At 40.7% G+C, this 23,251-nt stretch overlaps 1 long non-coding RNA gene across 9 annotated transcripts in view; it reads right to left on the bottom strand.

Moving 5' to 3' along the window:
- Window positions 1-23,251, bottom strand: part of LOC149127876 (uncharacterized) — a 140,868-nt gene that overhangs the window by 51,919 nt on the left and 65,698 nt on the right. Inside the window, exon 3 of one of the 9 annotated variants that reach the window (XR_016230040.1) lies at window positions 7,967-7,985. The exons of 5 other annotated variants lie outside the window; for them this stretch is intronic. This is a non-coding gene — a long non-coding RNA (uncharacterized LOC149127876). Of the gene's footprint in view, window positions 1-7,966; window positions 7,986-9,292; window positions 9,470-9,499; window positions 9,519-15,443; window positions 15,463-23,251 lie in introns of those variants that run through there. 3 more of the 9 variants (XR_016230030.1, XR_016230039.1, XR_016230034.1) reach the window with 3 other exon arrangements.

Here is a 23,251-nt window from a genome sequence, read left to right on the forward strand (position 1 = left end):
ACAGATCCTTTCTGTGGCTGTGACAGCACGGATGAAAATCGTACACACTGGGGCTAGCACCTAGGCATTAGCCTCCCTTGAGGAGAGGAGGGGAGCATGAGACTATGAAAACAGGGCAGAACAAATCTCTCCTCTGATTAAAAAAAGATATTTACCACGCCCCACTTGTATGTCACCTTAGTTACTCCCCTCGCCCTAAAGTACTGAACAGAGCTCCCTGGCAATACTCAGCACATCCTTCAGGATATTCACTGAAAGAACAGACAATCCACTAAGTGACAGAGATATAGTTCAAAGATAAAAGTCTTCACAGAGAGAAAAACAAAACAAACAAAAAAAGAACAAGTATCACCAAAAATGCCTAATAATAAATGCAGCAGTTCAGGAAACAAGAATAAGGAAGACAACATGCTGCCCCCAAAAGTACGCAAGACTTCAGTACTAGAGAGTGAAGATGAAGAGATTGATGAAATGCCAGAAATGGAATTCAAAAAGTTGAGGGTAGATTATTAGAAGTAATCAGAAGCAAATTCATTAACTAAAGAAATCCGTACATGAAAAAGAAAGTTTTCCCACAAAATTGAGATTATAAAGAGAAATAAAAAAATGTTGGAAATGAAAATTTCAAAATAAAACTACAGTAGAAAGCCTTAAGAACAGACATGGAGATGTAGGAGAAATAATACCTGAGCTAGAAGAAAAATCTCTGGAAATTTTACAGTCAGACCAAAAATAAAAAAAAAGAAATTAGAAAACTAAAAAAAAAAGTGTTGGAAATTTATAAATTACTATCAAGCCATCAAATATACAGGTCTTTCGAAGGCATGGAAAGAGAGAATGCATTAGAAGGCCTTTTTAGTGAAATAATTACAGAAAACTTCCTGAATTTGGGAAAAGAAAGTGAAGTCCAAGTACAGGAAGCACATAGAACTCCTAATAGACATGATCAGAAAAGATCTTCACCATGAAACATTGTAGTTAAACTCTGTACAGTAAAACATGAAGAAAAGATTCTAAAATGTACATGAGATATTGTCACATTACTTTCAGGGGATCTCCAATTAGACTCACAGCTGACTACTCATCAGAAACTCTATAAGCTAGGAGGGAATGGTGAGATATATTCTGAGTCTTACGAGAAAAAAACTGTCAACCTGGAATACTGTACCATACAAAGCTCTCCTTTATGAATAAAGGTAAAGGAAAGACCTTTCATAACAAACAGAAATTGAAAGAATTTGTCACCACTCAACCAGCCTTACAAAAGATGTTTAAGGATGTTCTACACAAAGAAACACAGACATGGTCATCAATATGAAAGAAATTAAAGGCATAAAACCTCACAGTAAAAGTAAAAAGGACATCCAAAGTAAGCAAAAGGAATATTTATAGAAAAATGTCAGGGCTAAGTTATTACTTATAAATAGTCACCTTGAATGTAAATGGACTCAACTCTCCTGTCAAAAGATAGAAACTGGCAAAAGAGAGATTGCTGCCCAAAAGGAAACACATCTCACCAATAAAGATACATGCAGACTGAAAGTGAATGGATGGAAGAAGATATGTCATGCTAACAGAAACAAAGAAAGAGCTGGCGTAGCCATCTTAATATCAGACAATATAGACTTTAACAAGAAAACTATTAAAAGAGACAAAGGCACTATGTAATGATTAAGGGGACAATTCAATAGGAAGATGTGACTAATATAAAAATATATGCACCTAATGACAGGGCACCTGGATATTTAAAAGAAATGTTAATGGATTTAAAGAGATATAGATTCCTATACAATAGTAATGGGGGACTTTAATACCCTACATTCAGCAACAGACAGATTAACCAGAAAGATCACCAAGGAAAAAACAGAGTAATCAATACTACAGACCAAATGGACCTCACAGATTTCTATAGAACTTTTCATTCTACAGATGCAGAATACACATTCTTCTCAGCAGTCCATGGAACTTTCTCTAGGATTGACCACATGCTAGGCCATAAAGCTAATCTCTGCAAATTCAAAAATCTCTAATTCATACAATGGAATTAAGTTGGAAATCAAGAACTCAAAAATCTCTAATACATATGTAAACACATGGAGACTGAACAACATACTCCTGAATGAATGGTGGGCCATTGAAGAAATCAAAAGAGAAATAAAAAAATTTCTGAAAATGAATGAAGATGACAGAACAACATATTAAAACTTATGGGATATGGCAAAAGCAGTGTTAAGAAGAAAGTTTATATCAGTTGGTGCATACATCAAGAAATTGGAAAGGCACCAAATAAATAAGCTATCAATTCATCTGAAGGACCTAGAAAAAAAGCAGCAAACCAAACCCAAAACTAGTAGGAGAAAAAAATAATTAAGTAGGAGAAAATAAATAATTAAAATTAGAGAATAAACAAAATTGAAACAAAAAATACAAAAGATCAGCAAAATGAAAAGCTATTTTTTTTGAAAAAAAAAATACACAAAATTGACACACTAATGTCCCAACTAATGAAAAAAAAAAGAGGGAGAAAACCCAAATCAAAATCAGAGATGAAAAAGGAAATGTAACAACAGATACCACAGAAATAAAAAGAATCACCAGAAATTACTACAAAGAGCTGTATGCCAACAAACCAAGAAATCTAGAAGAAATGGATAGATTACTGGAAATATACAACCTACCTAAATTCAGCCATGAAGGCACAGAAAACCTAAACAGACCAATGACCAAGAAGGAAATTGAATCAGCAATAGAGACCTTCTCAGCAAAGAAAAGCCCAAGACCGGGTGGCTTCACTGCTGAATTCTACCAGACATTTATAGAAAAACAAACTCCATTTTTTTCTCAAGCTATTTAAAATAAATAAAAGGGAGGGTACACTGCCAAACTGTTTCTATGAAGCCAGCATCACCTTAATTCCTAAACCTGAAAAAGATACAACAGAGAAAGAGAACTACAGACCAATTTCCCTGATGAACGTAGATGAAAAAAATCCTCAACAAAATTCTAGCCAATCAAATCCAACAACACATCAGAAAGATCATTCACCTGGACTAAGTGGAATTTATCCCTGGGATGCAGGGATGGTTCAATATTTGTCAAATCAATGTGATGCATTACATTAACAAATTGAACAACAAAAACATATGATTATTTCAGTAGAGAAAGCATTTGATAAACTCCAACACCTTTCATGATGAAAATGTAAACAAATTGGGTATAGAAAGAACATTCCTCAACACAATCAGGGTAATTTATGACAAACCCAAGGCCAGCATCCTTTTAAATGGGGAAAAGTTGGAAGCACTCCCACTGAGATCTGGAACCAGACAAGGATGCCCATTCTCACCATTGCTATTCAATATTATCCTAGAAGTTTTAGCCAAAGCCATTAGGGATACAAATTGAGAAGGAGGATCTCAAACTATCCCTATTTGCAGATGACATGATTCTCTATATAGGGGATCTAAAAGACTCTACTAAAGAGTACTGGGACTCTTAGAAGAGTTTGGTAAAGTGATATAAAATCAAACACAAAAATCAATAGCTTTTATATATACAAACATTCCATGGCTGAGAAAGAACTTCTAAGATCAATCCCATTCACAATAGCTACAAAAAACAAAAATCAAATACCTTGTAATAAATTTAACCAAGGATGTCAATGATCTCTTGATGAGAATTACAAAACATTAAAGAAAGAAATAGAAGAAGATACCAAAAAAGTGGAAAAATCATCCATATTCATGGATTGGGAGAATCAATGTCATCAAAACATCCACACTACTGAAAGCAACTTATAGATTCAATGCAATACCAATCAAAATACCAAGGACATTCTTCTCAGATATGGAAAAGATGATGCTGAAATTCATATGGAAACACAGGAGACCCCAAATAGCTAGCACAATCTCATACAACAAAAACAAAGTCAGAGGCATCACAATACCAGATTTCAAGACATACTACAAGGCACTTATAGTCAAAACTGCCTGGGACTGGCACAAAAACAGATGGATAGACCAGTGGAACAGAGTACAAACACCAGAAATCAATTCATGCATCTACAACCGACCTAACTTTGACAAAGGAGCTAAAATTAACCCCTGAAGCAAGGACAGTCTCTTTAATGAATGGTGCTGGGAAAACTGGATCCCCACATGCAGAAGCAAAACCCCCACCTTACACCTCACAAAATAATGCACTCAAAATGGATTAATGGCCTAGATCTATGACCTGATACCTTCAAATTATTAAAGAACATTGGGGAAACCCTGCAAGACTTCGGCATAGGCAAAGAGTTCATAGAAAAGATTCCAGAAGCACAGGCAATCAAAGCAAAAATTGACAAATAGGATTGCATCAAATTGAGAAGCTTCTGCACTGCAAAAGTAACTCAGCAAAGTGAAGAAGCATCTGACAGAATGGGAAGGAATTGTTTGTAAACCACACAACTGATAAAGGATTAATAACCAGAATATATAACGACAACAAGAAACTCAACAACAACAAAACAAACAGCCCACTTAGGAAATCTGCAAAGGACTTGAACAGACATTTTTTTTAAAAACGATATCCAAATAGCCAACAGAAACATGAAAAAAAAAATGCTCAGAATCACTAGCAGTAAGGGAAATGCAAATCAAACCATAATGAGATTTCACCTCATCTCCATTAGAATGGCTTTTATACAGAAATCAACAAACAAATGCTGATGAAGATATGGGAAGAAAGGTACCCTAATCCACTGTTGTTGGGAATGTAAACTGGTACAGTCACTGTGGAAGACAGTATGGAGATACCTCAGAAAGCTGAATATAGACCTACCATAAGACCCAGCCATCCCACTCCTGGGATTTTACCCAAGGGAAATGAAATCAGCATATTAAAGTTAGCTGTACCCATGTGTTTATTGCAGCTCAATTCACAATAACTTAATTATGGAATCGACCCAAATGTCCATCAACTGAAGAATAAAGAAATTATGGGATATGTACACCATGGAATACTATACAGCAGAAATAAAAATGAAATCCTGCCATTTGCAACAAAGTGGAGGGAACTGGACAACATCATGCTTAGTGAAATAACCCAGTCCCAAAGGGACAAAAACTATTTGTTCTCCCTGATCTGTGATGACTAATAGAGCCACTAAAAGGTAATCTATATGAGGAGCAATGACTTTGAGCAGTTTTTGTCTCGACTGTTAACAGTTTTGTTTCATACAATTTGTGGAATTCTTTACTTGGAATAGAGTTAATCATATGTCTGCAAAATTAATTGAAAATAGATGTTAGCTAAAAATAAATGGCAGTAGGAGAGGGAGGAGGGAGAAGGGTGTGAGTGTGGGTGGGAGGGCAGATACAGTGGAAAGAGTCACTATGTTCTTAAAGTTGTATTTATGAAAAAATACATTCAAAAAAAAGATGCAATGACTTTGAACAGCCCTTGTCTTGACTGTTGATAAGATTTTTTTTTAATTTGACAGATAGAGTTAGACAATAAAAGAGAGAGAGAAAGGTCTTTCTTCCTTTGGTTCACCCCCCAACTGGCCGCTATGGCCGTAGCTACACTGATCCAAAGCCAGGAGTCAGGTGCTTCTTTTTGGTCTCCCACGCAGGTGCAGGCACCCAAGCACTTGGGCCATCCTCCACTACCTTCTCAGGCCACAGCAGAGAGCTGGACTGGAAGAGGAGCAACCGGGACAGAATCTGGCACCCATATGGGATGCCGGCGCCACAGGCAGAGGATTAACCAAGTGAGCCATGGCGCTGGCCCCAAGATTTTTTTAAAAAAAAAAAAAAACAATTTGTTGAACTCTTAGTATAGAATTAATATATGTATCAAGTTAATTGAAAATAGATCTTAGTAAAAAGTAAGAATCAGCATAAGAGAGAGAGGAGGAAGAGTGGTGGGAGAGTGGGTACAATGGGAAGAATCACTATATTTCTAAGGGTGTACTTAGGAAAAGCATGAAGTTTGTTTTCTTTAAATAAAAGGTTTCTGGAGAAAAATAAAAGTAATTCTTAAAAAAAAAAAGACTGAGCCGGTGCCGTGGCTCAATAGGCTAATCCTCCACCTTGCGGCGCCGGCACACCGGGTTCTAGTCCCGGTTGGGGCGCCGGATTCTGTCCCGGTTGCCCCTCTTCCAGGCCAGCTCTCTGCTATGGCCAGGGAGTGCAGTGGAGGATGGCCCAGGTGCTTGGGCCCTGCACCCCATGGGAGACCAGGAAAAGCACCTGGCTCCTGGCTCCTGCCAGGATCAGCGCGGTGCGCCGGCTGCAGCGGCGGCCATTGGAGGGTGAACCAGCGGCAAAGGAAGACCTTTCTCTCTCTGTCTCTCTCTCTCACTGTCCACTCTGCCTGTCCAAAAAAAAAAAAAAAAAAAAAAAAAAAAAAAAAAGACTGAATATTTACTACCTTCAAATTTACAAAATTTAGAAATTCTTTTAGATCAACCTGTTAAAAATACACGCAGAAAATTTTAAGTTACCATAACTTATTCCTTTGTTTCCTCCATTCCTAGCTGGAATGATTTGTCTACAATACCCAGAGTAACAGAATTGGTCTCTTCTAGCATTTTATCCATAAAAATTCATACTTGGAGAAAAATCAATGTGTGTGTGTGTGCTTGGCAATGTCATAAGTGAAAAATTATACAAAACCCTAAAGTCAACTATATATATGGTATCACTGACAAAGACAAATGTTAACACTTCTATTCTAGGCTTTTATTGGCTCAAACTCTTATTTCTTTTTACTATCCTTTAAAATCTAGGCCGACAAGGAAACACAATTCACCATTTAATTGTACCTCCTGTTGTCCCACGATTTTATCCTGGTGTTGAGCTTATTTGTTTAAAAAATAGTATTTATTGAATGCCTGCTATAGGGGAAGCACTATGGAGAGCAATGAGCAAAACTAAATATCCAAGTCTGACAGGTATTTCATCCTCGTGGAGGAAATGATAAAGACTAAGGAAGTGAAAAATAAATTCTATACAATAAAGAGGGATAGTTTCTCAGAGTTTTTCAGGGTGTGTTTTTAAATAAGATTGTCTGGCAAAAGCACACTGAAAAGATGACTTTAGAACAATTACCTGTAGGAAAGGAGAGAGTGAATTGAGAGGAAGAGAGAAAACAGAAACAGCAAATCCCTGAGGTGAAGAATTTTGCACCTATGCATATTCGAGGAGGTGAGCTCAGAAGTAAAGATGTGAGATCACAGGCCACACTATGTGGTATTGAAAGGATTAGAGTAGTGTTGACAGAACCACATTAGTGGCTGCAGGTTTTTAGTAGAGGGTGGGCAAAGGGTAGAAATAGGGCGAGTAGCGCTGTACTGATTCAGAGGGGAAGAGGGAGATGCTCAGGGTGATTGTAGGCGTGGTGATCAGAAGTGTATGAATTATGGGTACATGGGTATATTCTGAAGATAGAGCTCACAGAATTTACTGAAGCAATGAATTCTGAAAGAAACAGAAGAAATCAACGACCACCAAGGTTTCATTCTGAGCAACCAAAGGTAAGGAGGTGCTGATGTCTGGGATGCAGTTCCAGGGGGACACCAGCTTGAGGGAAGGTGGAGACTGGGACCTCTGCCTTGTGTGTTAGGATCAAAACACCCAGCAGACATGCAAACGGACATTTGGAATGCACAGCTGATGGACGGTACATCTGGTAGTTGCTGAAATACAGACAAGCTTGGAAATCACGAGCCTCACCAAGCTCCAGGGCACTGAACTTTAAGACCTTCAGGGGTGATGAGAAGAAACCCGAGGAGCCTGGGAGAGAGTGGCCAGTGGGATACAGGAACATCAGGAGTGACGTCCACGCAAGTGAAGGAAGCATGCAGAGAGCAGGCGTGTGTAGCTCTGTTAAATGCCGCCAAGAGGTCACGGTTATCAGTCACCCTCGGCGTTCAGCAGTGTGGATGCTCTTTATGACCCTGACGAGATCCACTCTGATGGAGTACTGTGGTGGAAGGCCTATTTAAGGACGATTCGAGAAAAAAATGGGACAAGCAAAGTAAGTCAGCAAATACAATACATTCTCTTGAAGAGCCTTGCTGTAAAGAGAAGGTTTTTTGTTTTTCCCCTCACCGTGTTTTTGTAAAGGAGGTCAGAAAGTGATTTTTTTTTTTTTTGGAACTGAGATTGTGGAGGGGTGTATTTGCTATAGACAACAACATCTATAAGAGAGTTTTCAATCTCAGCTCTGTTGATATTTGGGGCTAGATAATTCCTTGTTATGTGGGCTGTCGAATGCTTTATAGGATGTTTAACAGCATTCCTGGCCTGTACCCACTAAATGCCAGTAGCACCTAGCAGCTATGACAACTAAAAATCTCTCTAGATATTCTCAAATGTTCTCTGGGGAGCAGAGTGCCTGCAGTCCAGAACCACTGGTCTATAGCAGGACAGATGACAGTAAGTCATTGAGGCAGGGCCAAAGAAATGCAAGGGAGAATCAGAATTCAAAGAAGTGGAAGAATCTTCCATGTGTATACCAAAATCTTCAAAACTTAAAACCAGTATTTATTGACTATAACGCTAGGGAGCTAGGCACTAATTCTATGAATGGGGGAACTGACTTAGACACCCAGAAATGATTGCAAACAGGATAGCGGGTGACAACCTCAACATAGGAGCATCAGAAAAGGAACACATCAGAGGGAAAAGAGGACGAGTGGTTCAGCAGTGGTAATGAGAAGGGAGGGGAGCTCCTGTTCCACGTCTACAGGAGAGAAAACAGCAACCCCCTAAGAGGGCCGCAGAGGATGTGGTTTCTTTAAGGAAGAGCCTGGTCTCAGTAAGAGTGAGGAGGAGGAGGAAATGTTTGGAGAAATCGGGGAGGGGGGACAGGAAGCATGGTGTTGATGCCTGCGGGGGCTGGAGCAGGCCCAGATGTTGTAGACCCTCATGAGATGGTAGCTCAGGAGATGTGGATGGGACGTGGCTTGGAGATGGGCCTCAATAGGGATGAAAGACATGGTAAGAAAGTCATTAAGATGGAATAAAATTAAGGAATTGATTGAATAAAGTTCATTAGGCTTAGTCACTTATATATTTAAGAATTTATTTTAAGCTACAAACTTAACCTCAAAGCTCTGTAAAGTAGGTAGTAATATACTTATTTAGCCAAAAAGGAATAGAACGGAGAAATGAAGTGTTTAATTAAAGATACAAAGCTGCTTATTTTCACAGTTTAAATTAAGTCTATTTAATACAGTCTGTTTCTCCTAAAAAAAAAAAAAAAACAAACACATTTTTTCTACACCCATAATGTTTATAGAAAACAGAGTTATCCCAGTTCCAAAGCAGAATTTGGGGGGTTTCTAACAGGAAGGGCTACTCAAAGGTATACAGCTGGAGTTCAAACAGATGCAGCTTCTGGGAGCTGTGCAAGTCACTTGGGAACACTCGGAAGACAGGCTCAGTCAAACAAGTGCATCTTCTCCAGACTGCCTTCCCTGCAATCAGAAGAAAGGAATGCACTGCAAGAGTCCCTTGGAAAGAAACCTATGTCCAAAAGAATTTGGAAGTGAATACATTTATACACTTTATGTTGTTAAAAGAAAACTTTTTCCAAACAGTTACAATCTTAACTCACTAGGGCATGTGCTGTGGCATAGAGGGTAAAGCTGCCACCTGGTATGGTGGCATCCCATGTGGGTGCAGGTTTGAGTCCTGGCTGCTTCACTTCTGATTCAGCTCCTGGCTAATGCACCTAGGAAAGCAGTGGAAAATGGCCCAAGCCCTTGGGCCCCTGCACCCATGTGGGAGACCTGGAAGAAGCTCCTGGCTCCTGGCTTTTGACCAGCTCCAGCCATCTGGAGAGTGAACCAGCGGATGGATGATCTCTAATTCTGCCTTTCAAAAAAGTAAATCTTTTTCAAAAAAAAATGACTCACAAATATAAAAGACTTATCTCAAAGATTTTACTCATTAAGAAAATGGTAAGATACTAACATCAGTTTGAAGATGACTTTGAAGAATATCTAACCATGTATATGTACACACGTAGTATCTAAGGATAGTTTTAAAAATTCATGGAAATCAGCAATTAGATAATGTACACTTGTTATGAACTTTTTGAAGATCTTATGTACATGCATGTGCAATTGGGAATTCAAAGTGAATTTACTGAGACAAAACTTGTTACTATCTTATAGGGTAATTATAGCTACAAAATTAGTTACAATAATTCAACATAATATTAACCTAGATGTAAACATCTCACAGGGAAATAAAAATGTAATATTTGGAGCTCTCTTTCCTACAAATTGCAAGTCAATCGATTCTGAACAAATTTCATCAGCATTTCTAGGAATAAGCTACTACCAGTTTTCTTTCTTTCTTTTTTTTTTTTTTTTTTTTTTTGACAGGCAGAGTTAGACAGTGAGAGACACAGAGAGAAAGTTCTTCCTTCTATTGGTTCACCCCCCAAATGGCCACTATGGCCGGGGCTGAGCCAATCCGAAGCCAGGAGCCAGGTGCTTCCTCCTGGTCTCCCATGCAGGTGCAGGGGCCCAAGCACTTGGGTCAACCTCCACTGCCTTTCCGGGCCACAGCAGGGAGCTGGACTGGAAGAGGAGCAACCAGGACAGAATCCGATGCCCATATGGGATGAGGGCACCACAGGCGGAGGATTAACCAAGTGAGCCACAGAGCCAGCCCCGCCTTTTCTTGACATCACTCATTGTGCCTGGGAAACCCATTGGGGGCTAGTTGTTTGTATATCATCTCCAGCAGTTTTCTGAGGGATTTTTCCTATTACCCAAGAATTGGCAAACCTATCTCCTTTGCTACCCACATTGGTAACTCAGCTACTGAAGCCACTATGGGAAGATAGAAGTTACATGGCCTTTTCTACTCTCCCCACTCTTCTCTTTAAATCTAAGCAATTGCCAATCCAGGAACGTGTCTGAGGAGTATTTTTCAGTTATTGTAAAATGGTTAGCCTGTGGGTGGCTAAAAAAAGCATTGTTTCAATGTGTGAGGCGTCATCCATCACTGACATGTACCAATTCTCCTATTTTTCTTTTATTCCCATTTTCCCTCATTTTCAATATAATTAGACTCAAGGGGACTTGATATTTATCTTCAAATATTTAAAGTCTGTCACACGGAAGACAAATTAAGCCTTTTGTGTCTGGTCTGCACTGGTAGAACTAAGATCAATTCTACAGAAACCACAAGGAGACTTTGGAGTGTAATTGTCATAAAGCTTTCCAAAATGGAGGTGCACTTTGAAAGGAACCGTAAAGGCATCTGGACACTTTTAGCCATGGTTTTCATAGTGCATGCAAATAATGTCCAAGCCTCCTTGTGTTGACATTTTCCAGTTTTTGATAAAAAATCTTTGCCTCCCAAACCCCCATGAGGTATTTTATTTTATTTTTTCCCTTTTTCTTCCAGATTGAGATTCTAGGTTCTTCCCACTGAACAAGTCTTCATTCCCTAGCCCAGAACTGAACAACCGGTTTTGGTAAAAGCCAGATAGTAAACACATGAGGCTTAGCGGACCACAAGGTCTGGGCCAAAATGACTTCATGCTACCACTTAGCAAGAATTCAGTTGTAGATCAGATGTAAACAGTGTGGCTGTGTTGCAGTAAAAATTTACCGATCATGAAACTTGATTTTTGTCTGATTTTCTGAAGTGATAATATCACTTTTGATTTTTTAACATTTTTTTAAAGAGTTATTTTATTTATTTGAAAGAGTTACAGAGAGAGGTAGAGCCAGAGAGAGAGAGAGGTCTTCCATCTGCTGGTTCACTCCCCAGATGACTGCAATGGCCAGAGCTGAGCTGATCCGAAGCCAGGAGCCAGGAGCTTCTTCCCGGTCTCCCATGTGGGTGCAAGGGCCCAAGGACTTGAGCCATCTTCTACTGTTTTCCCAGGCCATAGCAGAGAGCTAGACTGGAAGAGGAGCAGCTGGGACTCGAACCGATGCCCATATGAGATGCCGGCACTGCAGGCTGGGGCTTTAACCCACTGCGCCACAGCGCTGGCCCCTTTTCAACCATTTTTAAAGGCAAATGTTTTTCTTAGCTTGTGAGTCATACATAAATAGATCTCAGCCTGAATTTGGCCCGAGAGCTATTGTTTTCCAGTGCCTTTCCTAGCCTCTCATTATGGGCCCTAAGTGGGAACAACTCGTCCAGACCACACTAAGATTCACTGATGTCTCCCAGGAGACTGCCTGCTGAGAATTTGCAGGGCTCTTGACAGGAACACCCTCCATCAGAAGTTTTCATGTCTTAATATTTTTATCTAAGTAGGCAGTTTGAAGAAGGTTTTGGGGCGGGCATTTCATGCAGTGATTATTATCTTGCCTGAGACACCCGCCTTTCATATCAGAGCCTACGTTTGACTCCTGCCTCTGCTTCTGATTCCAGTTTCTTGTTAATGCAGACCGTGGGATGCAGCAAGTGACGGCTCAAGTACTAAGTCCATACAACCCACGGGAGAGACATGGATTGACACCAGCCTCCTGGCTTTGGCCTGGCCCAGCCAGGACTGTTTTAGACATTTGGAAAGTGAGCCAGTAGATGAAAGGTCAGTCTCTCTCTCCCTCTCTCTGTCCCTTTGAAATAAAATGAAAAAGATTCGAGGAATGGGTATTTAGCCTATCTGTTGAGATACCCACATCCCACATCAGAGTATAGTCCCAGCTCCTGATTCTGATTTCTTGACAATGAAGACCCCAGGTGGCAGTGGTGTTGGCGCAGATGACGGGGTCCCTGCCACCAGATTGGAGACTTGGATTGAACTCCTAGCTTAGCTTCATGCTGGCCCTGTTTCAGTCACCGCAGGCATCGGGGGAGCTAACAGGTGGGTGGGATCCTATTTGTCTCTTTCTGTCACTCAAATAGTTTTAAGAGGTTTCAATTGGACACATGATTGGTGTTTATGTATTGAACACACTATGTAGAGTAAAAGTTACAAACTCAGATAAGGAAGAAGGAAGCAGAACCTACAGAAGGGAATTTCAAAAAATTTCTGGACAAAGTCAATTTCAAGGTAGGATTTTTTGGTGTGAAAAACATTTTGAAATTCATGCATCATTTGTTCAAAAATACTCATTTTTGTGAACTTTCTGAGGACCTTTAGTATGCATAGATTTTAAAATTTTTTTTGTACCAAAATAAACTTACCCTTTAATTCCATGTTCCAGGGACTTTGTGAAGTTTCCTCATGTACTTTTGTCCAAGACGGATCACACCTCCTGAGAGGCGCCGTCCTGTGACTGGCGGGAGGAGCGTCTCTGGGATGAACCACTCGGCAGCGGGCCTCCCATAAAACATGACTGCTCAGACCCCCGCACTACTGCCTTGTAAAACCAGGGCGGCCTGCCCTATTATCCACTTCAGGCGTACCGTAGAGAAGAGTACAGTAAAGACTCTTTTATAAGATCTGTTTAAAGATTGTTTCCCAGTCCATTTGGCAGCACTTATGTTAATATCATCAAGGCAAGTCCCCAAAGATAGAAACAAAGCATTTTAATTGCACGTATAGGATTTCCTCACAAGAAGGTTCTGGCGACGCCTTTTCACCTTGGAGGAACCAGGGAGAGGGGAGTTGTCAGGTGCCCATCTCTGCTTCCACCTGCTCGCTTCACTACGCGAGACTTCATCCATCACTGACATGGACCAGTCCCCCTCCTTTTCTAATATTTTTTTCCATTTTCACTGTAATTAGCCTCAGGGGGACTTACTATTTGTCTTCTAATCTTTGAAAGTCTGTCATATGGAAGAGGGATTGAAGTGGTTCTGCTTGGTCCCAAGTGGGAGAAGGACCAATTTACAAAACTACTGGGAAACTTCTTTCCTTTATAGCATAGTTTCCAGAGCTGCCCAGGCTGAGATGCATTGTCTGAAAATCCTGATCTCTAAAGTATTCAGGCAGAGACTGAAGATTTTGCTAATAGAATTCAAGCATCCTGAAATAGTTGAATTACCAGTTCTAAGATCCCATGAGCCATCAGGTTGTCAGTCATTAAGTAAAATAATACTAATCTCCATCATTTGACTATTTTCAGTCATCAACTGGTGCACTGAGGTCTTCATACTTATTTGATCTCCCCAGCACTATGATGTACACTATCGTGTATAAATCACATCAAGGATCCTTCCAAGGCTTGAGAGGTTCAGTAACTTGCCCTAATTTACACAGGTAATAAGCGAAAAGTTACAGATTGGAATCCAGGTCTACCAGAGTCCAGGCTCTTAAACTATGTTGCTTCTTTTAGTGGCTTTAAGAACTTGATTTGCAGTCCATGATGTAAGACATAGAATCTATGCATAGAGTGGCTTGGAGCAGTGAAAATAAAGGCATCAAACATGTGTGCACGAGACAAATATGTTGAGTGAAGCTACAGAACATAATTTAGAGTATGACACTTTTGACATAGAATTTCAAAAATACAGGACCACCAATTATGTATGGCTATATACACATAGATTAAGGTATAAGCAAGGATAGGTATAAGACATACCAAAAGAAGTTATAACAAGAACCTCTGAGGAATGAGGGCTGGCTAATCCTCTGCCTGTGGCGCCGGCACCCTGGGTTCTAGTCCCGGTCGGGGCGCTGGTTCTGTCTTGGTTGCTCCTCTTGCAGTCCAGCTCTCTGCTGTGGCCCGGGAGGGCAGTGGAGGATGGCTCAGGTGCTTGGGCCCTGCACCCGCATAGAAGATCAGGAGGAAGCACCTGGCTCCTGGCTTTGGATCGGCACAGCGCGCCAGCCGTAGCAGCCATTTTGGGGGTGAACCAATGGAAGGAAGACCTTTCTCTCTGTCTCTCTCTTTAACTGTCTAACTCTGCCTGTCAAAAATAAATTAAAAAACCCCAAAAGAGTGAAGCTGAAGTACGTTCAAAAACACGTGAGTTACACTCTGATATTTTGGTTAAGAATGAAAGATATGATACAAAGATGACAAAATGGTAACATGTTTCAATGCAGATAATAATAAGATTTTATTTAATATACTCTCTAGATACTTGACATATTTTATTAAAATAACTAAATTGAAGCACAAAATATAAGGGTACTTCAAAAGTTTGAGAAGTGGAGTTAAAAATTATTTGTGGTGCAAAAGTTTTTGAAATCCATGTGCAGTTTTTGCATCACACACACTTTCCAAGAACTTTTTGAAAACTCCTTATATGTAACTATGTGTCAGGTTAAATATGCACTAGCTTTTATCTTGCCTATTCACAATGTCAAAAAGGGTGCTGGCAAAAGAGTAAGCAGGCCACAGACTCAAAGATATGAAACAGAAATGGATCAAAATGCAGTGAGGAGACATTAATCTGAGCAGAGGAGTAGTAACTAAAGGAAATGTACATAGGGTCAGAGTTGTGGCTCAGCAGGTGAAGTTCCCACCTGTGATGCTGGCATCCCATAGGACCACTGGTTCCAGTCCCGGCTGCTCCACTTCCAGTCCAGTTAACATGCCTGGGACGAAAGAGGAAGATGGCCCAAGTGCTTCGCACCTGCCACTCATATGGGAGACCTGGATGGAGTTCCTGACTCTTGGCTTCAGGCTGGTGTGGCCCCAACGGTTGTGGCCATTTGTGGAGTGAACTATTGGATAGAAGCTGTAAATCTCTCCCTCCCTGTCACTCTGACTTTCAAATAATTAAGTCGTTGTTAAAAAAAAATGTATCTGAGAAAGTTGAGATCTGGACCTGTAGGATAGGTTTCCACAGTAAATTAAAAAATGCTCATTAATCAGAGGCAAAAAGTCATGAAGTGATTGATTCAACAATGCTATTGAGCACCTAATAGGAGCTAAGTGTTATTGTAAGAGTGGGACTGTTTAGTGCACAAATATTCAAAGGAGGGACGCATAGTTTGTGTACACTGGGCAGCTACCCCATCCCAACTACACAAAGGCTGTTGACTTTGGAAAAGTAGACATAAACAAGCTTGAAGACAGAGTTCGGTGCACACCTCTTTCTGTAGCTGCACTTAGAACAGGAAAGTTACTGTGAATAGATTGGAACAGACAGAACAGCCCGACTACTGGGCTCCCAACCCCTGCTTGTCTCCTACAATATTACTTCCAGCCAGACTTGTATCACTCATGCGGAAATTGGCAGATTCCTCCGCGGAGAAACGGACAAGCCCGAGAGAAAAGAATTTTCAACACCGGCATCTGGAGGTCCTCAAACAAGACAGGCTGGGTCAACCTGATTACCCAGCTCTACAGCTCACTGGCTGACAAGTACCGCTCACCCAAAGGGCTTTGGAACTCGGGTTTATGCTTGCTTGGTTTTTGTTCCTTCTGTGACTCATTTTTAAATATGAAAGGAAAGTGAAAATGTGACTAGACATTTGAAGAAAGGCCTTAATGGAAAAGGTGGGAAGCAGAAGAGATTCCCAGGATGATGGCAAAAGATAGTTCTAGGATGACTGCTAGAACTCAAGCTTAGAGAATAACCAACCAGAATTCTCGCAGGAGCTCTGTGGGTTCCAGCAGCAATATTTCCAGTAAAAATATAAAACAAATAAAAGAGCTAATATGCTTGAATGTATTCAGGGAATGTCTTCAAATCTGTTAAAGAATATAAAGATAAACCTATGACTGATACAGAGATAACTAAGCCAAGTTAACGTGAGGTAGAGAATTTAAATATTGTACCAGAAACAATGTGATTGTGATACACCACATGGTTCCACTCTGTGTGTGTGTGTGTGTGTGTGTGTGAATGATTGTTTTAAAGTCTGAGAACTATAAACAGATAATATGGACCTAAAAAAGGGGCTGGCACTGTGGTGTAGCAGGTAAAGCTGCCGCCTGCAGTGCCGGCATTCCATATGGATGCTGGTTCAAGTCCTGGCCGATTCACTTCTGGTCCAGCTCCCTTCTAATGTGCCTGGGAAAGCAGTGGAGGACGGTCCAAGTCCTCAGGCTCCTGCAGCCTCATGGGAGTCCTGGAAGAAGCTCCTGGCTCCTGGTTTCGGATTGGCCCAGCTCCAGCCACTGAGGCCATTTGGGGAGTGAACCAGCAGATGGAAGATCTGTCTCTGCCTCTCTGTAACTCTGCCTTTCAAATAAATAAATCTTTAAAAAAATGTGGTATAACTGTATTGAGATGACAAGGTTCTTATGTGTGAATATTTTTGTTCACTTGTGTTTGTGTGTAGGTATGTTAACTATTTATGAAAACTAAATTCTTATCATCTCTAGTGGGCATTCAGTGGAGAATACAAAAAAACTTTAAAAAAATCAAGAAAGATTATAGAAATAGTATATAAAAATTAAATATATAAAATTTATATGCATATTTTGTGATAAAGGAGAACAAATGAAACAGAATACGTGACCAGACAATGAAGTGTTTTCATAGGAACAAAACAATTTCCACAGCAAGCATAATTCATGGCAGTGGAAACACCAAGTGCCTACTTGAAGTGATATACCTCCAACATCTATTTGTTCCATTTTAAACTAGAGAATGGGGCCGGCGCCGCAGCTCACTAGGCTAATCCTCTGCCTTGCAGCGCCGGCACACCGGGTTCTAGTCCCGGTCGGGGCACCGGATTCTGTCCCAGTTGCCCCTCTTCCAGGCCAGCTCTCTGCTGTGGCCTGGGAGGGCAGTGGAGGATGGCCCAAGTGCTTGGGCCCTGCACCCCATGGGAGACCAGAAGCACCTGGCTCCTGCCTTCGGATCAGCGCGGTACGCCGGCCACAGTGCGCCGGCCGCAGCAGCCATTGGAGGGTGAACCAACGGCAAAGGAAGACCTTTCTCTCTGTCTCTCTCTCACTGTCTACTCTGCCTGTCTAAATAAATAAATAAATAAACTAGAGAATGGGAAAAAGAAAGAGAAATGCCACCAATCATAAATGTCAATACATTTAACAACCCCGACTGAGGCAAGCAGAACCATCGAGGCCACAGGTTAACTCCATTATCATCTTTGCTCTGAGGTTTCACATTGTTCTCCCACCATGTTCAGTGCCAAGTACACTTTTACAGATGCAATTAAAATTATAATTATCCTCATCCTACATGTTGTGCTTAACGGTCATTGTGTGTATCAAGCTTGATTGAAAATATTATGCTTAGGTGCCTCTTTCTGACACGTGGAATACTCCATTCAAATCAACGAGGCAACACTACTTGATGTTGTGGGAGCTGAGATAGGTTAGAGCTGGAATACAGACATTAAAAATAAATTGCCTAAAATCACATGGAGCATGAAGCAGAAACATAACCAAGGATTCTAGCATATATAGAACCTCTCTCTGTATTTTCTTAAAAATATTTTGTAAAGACCCGAGGGTGAATGCTCAGGATAGCATGATCAAGGGACACAAGTTACGCAAGGAATTAGATCATTCAACAAAATCACTCCATGCTCTGCTTGTGCTAGGTTCTTTATGAAACACAGACAGCATGTAAGATGTGGTTCCCAGTTTCAACAAACATGCAGCTTAGCTGGGGAGTCATCATTAATATCCATGAAGTGTAAAGGGATTAGAAACTTTTATTATGAATAATAGATATCCAAAACTGAAGGCAAACTTGCACGCACAGAGAGGAAGAACTGGAACTAAAAAGACAACGTGTCCTCGATGAGGCCCTGATGAATGGGATAGATTAGTGCAGGTGACTGGAACAGGTGTGACATGTTTGTGGTTTAGAAACTTTAGTTGATAGAAAAAAAGAAACAAAAAGAGAAAGAAATTGGAGTTGGAAGAAAGCATACTCTGTTTGGAGCAAGACAGGGAAACAGGCAGAACTGAATGTAGTATACTTCCTTTTAATCAATTACTCCGGGTTCGGAGCGTATTTCCCTTCCTATAGCTTTCTCTTTGGGAGACTATGCCCACACCACATAACACCCGCCAGCTGTCACATAGTAAAACCATTTGTTAACACTGCTTTACTTTTAAATTTATTTAAGACTGATTTCTTAATATCAAAGTCTATCTGCCTAGAAAATTTACTGATCACTGTAAATAAAATCTTGAACACATCACAGAAATGTTCCTCTAGTAGAAAATTAGAGGTCAGAAAGTGAACACAATTCAAAAATGATAGTTTATTCCTTTTCATCAAAATAGGGGGAAACCACAATTTGGAAGTTTGGCATCTGTGTCAAGGTATTTCTGTTACTCCACGGCACTGTTTTCTCAGGGGCCTTTTGGGAACTAGTTTGTAGGATCTACGTCTTCTGCATGCAGCTAGGTGCTAAGCAGCCATTCTGGCATCCTCAAAATTCCCAGTGTTCACCTTTGGGGATAGCTGACATGAATCATCGAGACCAGTGGATGTTAATCACTGGTGTTTCTTATCTCAGATTAATCACATGAACTGAGTAGAAGAGAGAAAGATGTATCTCTCTGTACGATTTTCATCTACTTGATCTTTGATCTTTATGATATGGTTTGAAGTTTCTGTACTTAGCTGAGAATGGATTACAGCTAAGAAGAAAATACAAATTAATTTCTACTGATGGAATGCTAGTCCATAAATAATATTCAGATTTCTGCCCTCTGTCACACCCACTTATTCAAGATATTTGGAATAATTAAGCAAGTGATAATTAGTCAAGTCATTAAATAAAGCAGATTCACATAGCTCTCCTGCAAACTAGAAAGAATTGGCACTGAAGAGAAACATCCCACATGCTGTTTTCCTTATTCAACTGGGTATGTATGGAACATACATATGGAACACTTTCACCTATGGAACACTTGCCTAGAATTTTTTTTTTTTTTACCTCTTTCAACTACACAGTTCTTTAAACTGCCTTTCATGTGTGATATCTCTCTCTCTCTCACACACACACACACACACACACACACACACTTTAGCAAGCACTAACCCTCCAAAGCCTACCAAGGTCTTATGACTTATGCAAGGTACCGCCAGAAACATTAAGTGATCATGAGATTCAGATAAGAACCCCGACCTAAAAGATGTACAGTGCCTTCAAACATGTACCCCTAATTCATGGAATTCTTATGAGGATGGTGACAGTGTTTTCACAATTCAATTTTGGAGGTGCCAAGACACAGTTGAGGTAGTAAGGAAACAAGATGCTTCTGAAGAATGTAATAATATCTGACATCTACCAGATAAATTGCTCAGGAAGAGTGATGCTCAGAGGATGTCGACACTAAGCCAAGGAAAATAACTCACTGACAAAATGTCCAAGAAAGAGGAATGAGGTAAACAGACCCCCATTTTTACCTCAGTGAAAACTTAGCAAGACAAGAACAGGGTAAAGGTAGTGTAAACTAAGAAGTGTTGGGACTAATAAATGCATTCAGTAAAGTTGCAAGATACAAAATTAAAATACAAAAATCAGTCATAATTCTACACATTAGAAATGAATTTTCACAAGAGAACTTTTTAAAATCCAATATACATTTTTTTCAATGCTCAGGAATAAATTTTAGTTATTTTTTATTTTTAAAGATTTATTTATTTGAAAGGCAGATAGATAGATATTGTTTTTCCATCCACTGGTTCACTCCCCAAATGGCTGCAACAGCCAAGGCTGGGCCAAGCCGAAGCCAGGAGCATCTTCTGGGTCTCTCTTGTGGGTAGCAGGGGCCCAAGCACTTGGGTCATTCTCTGCTTTCCCAGGCACATTAGTGGGGAGCTGGATCAGAAGTGGGTCAGCTGGGACTCGAACTGGTGCCCATATGGGATGCTGGCAGTGCAGGCAGAAGCTTAACCTACTATAGCACAGCAATGGCCCTGTTCAAGAATAAATTTAACCAAGAAAGTTAAAGATATATACACCAAAAACTATAAAAATATTTATAAAAGAGATTGAAGATGAAACAGATACATGAAAAGCTTTTACATGTCCATGAATTAGAAGAATATCACTAAAATGTTGGAGTTCCAAGATGGCAGAGAAGGGAGGGAGCTTACTGCTCTAGTCCAGGAGAAGATAATTAGAAAAAAAGTGGAGGGAGTACAGCCTCAGGGAAGAGTTAGGGAGAAAATGGCAGAGGAAATGCCACTCAAATTAGAGGGACATGATGGACCTACATGGAGGGCATGGATGCCACAACTCAGGAATCCAGCAGCTAAGAGCTTACGCACCAGCATTGGGAAGTGAGGTGAGACCAGACTGCAGCAGCCTAAACCACTGGCAAAAAAGCTGCAGGAGGAGCCTAGAAGGAACTTGGCTTGGAACTCTGTGGGGGATAGTGTACCTGCCAAACTAGAAGAGAAAAAAAAAGGAGGGACACGTTTTTCTCTCCCCAGTCACTTTACAATGGCATCCTGTAACAAGATGATAGAGCAGGTGCCATTTTAGACATACGTCACAGCTGTGCCAGCTCATGTCCATACCCAACAACCAGCCCAGTGGAGACTCCTGACTCTGGTGGAGAGAACTAACAGGGGCCTGGGAGCTCTTGACCATGGGAGCCTTTTGTGCCAGGACTGTGAAGAACAACTGAGGCTGTGTGGGAAGACTCACAGTGTGGCTTGGACTTTGGGCAGTCACAGTGGGAGACTCCACACACTCAGACTCTGTTTACCTGCTGAGGGCCATCTCTGCAAGTGAGACTCCAGCAGAAAGAAGTGGCCACCAGAGAAGGATGTACTTCTCTCTAAATGGAGGAGAGAACTTCCACTTTGCTTATGGCCTTGTCCAAATACTGATGGAGTTAGTGGACTCAAAATGCTTCCATAGCCTAGGCAGCTCATGTCAAGCAGTTGGTCATTGATATTATTCATAAGATTGTTAATTGTTCAATTAACAACAGGAGTCATTGTGGACCCATGCAGGACCTCTGTCCTCAATGAGTTGTACTGAGTCAATGGTAAACCTAGTTCTCAGTTGTGTGTGTGTTTGTGCAAATTGTCGAAATCTTTACTTAAAATAGAGTTGGTATTCGATGTACAAAGTTAATTGAAAATGAATGTTAATGAAGAATGAGACTGGGAAGGGGAGAGGGAGGATGAGGAGGGGCTGGAGAGAGGATGGGAGGGCTGGTATGGTGGGAAGAATAACTGTATTTCTAAAGTTGTAGTTTTGAAATTTGTATTCCTTAAGAAGAAAAAAAAACCAAAAAACCCCAAAAAGAAAATTTCTATATTATCCAAAGTGATGGGCAGCTTCAGTGCAGTCTCTATCAAAGTCCCAATGACATTTTTTCAGAGAAATAGAAAAAAAAACCATAAGATTCCTAGATAATCACAAAAACCCCCAAATAGCTAAAAGGATCTTGAATAATCAAAAACAAAAAAGGTGGCAGAATCACATTACATAAAAACTCTTTTCAAAATATACTTGTACTATAAAGCTGTAATAACTGATACAACTCAACAGCTGGGAAACAACCCCATTTAGAAGTAGTCAAAGAACATGAATAGACATTTCTCAAAAGACATACAAATGGTCAATAGGTATATGAAAAAGTGCTCAATATCACTAATCCTAAGGGAGATGCAAATTGCAATGTGATATTGCCCCAGCCTACTAGAATGTCATTATCAAGAAGAACAGTGATCAGTGTTGAGCCATCTTCCATTGCTTTCCCAGGCCACAGCAGAGAGCTGGATCAGAAGTAGAACACCCAGGACTAGAACCGGCACCCATATGGGATGGCAGCACTGCAGGCGGCAGCTTTAACTGCTACGCCACAGCACCGGCCTCACATTCCAAGTCTTAAAAGAAAAAAACTATCAACCCAGAATATTGTTTCCTGCAAAGCTCACATTTATGAATGATGGTGAAATAAAGACCTTTCATAACAAACAGAAATTGAAAGAATTTGTCACCACTCATCCAGTCTTACAAAAGGTGGTTAAAAATGTGCTACACTAAGAAGAAACATGGAAAGATAACCATCATTACATAAGAATGAGAAGGCAGAAAACTAAAATAGAAGTACAAAAGCAATCCCAGGTAAACAACAGGAATATTTATAGAAAAATGGCAGGGCCAATCATTACTTCTCAATGGTCAGATTGAAAGTTAAATGGGGCCGGCGCCGCGGCTCACTAGGCTAATCCTCCGCCTAGCGGTGCCGGCACACCGGGTTCTAGTCCCGGTCAGGGCACTGGATTCTGTCCCGGTTGCCCCTCTTCTAGGCCAGCTCTCTGCTGTGGCCCGGGAGTGCAGTGGAGGATGGCCCAAGTGCTTGGGCCCTGCACCCCATGGGAGACCAGGAGAAGCACCTGGCTCCTGCCTTCGGTTCAGTGCGGTGTGCCGGCTGCAGCACGCTGGCCGTGGCAGCCATTGGAGGGTGAACCAACGGCAA

This window comes from Oryctolagus cuniculus, chromosome 2 (assembly GCF_051225735.1).
Source record: "Oryctolagus cuniculus isolate XC-2025 breed Fujian yellow rabbit chromosome 2, ASM5122573v1, whole genome shotgun sequence".
Classification (NCBI taxonomy): domain Eukaryota; kingdom Metazoa; phylum Chordata; class Mammalia; order Lagomorpha; family Leporidae; genus Oryctolagus; species Oryctolagus cuniculus.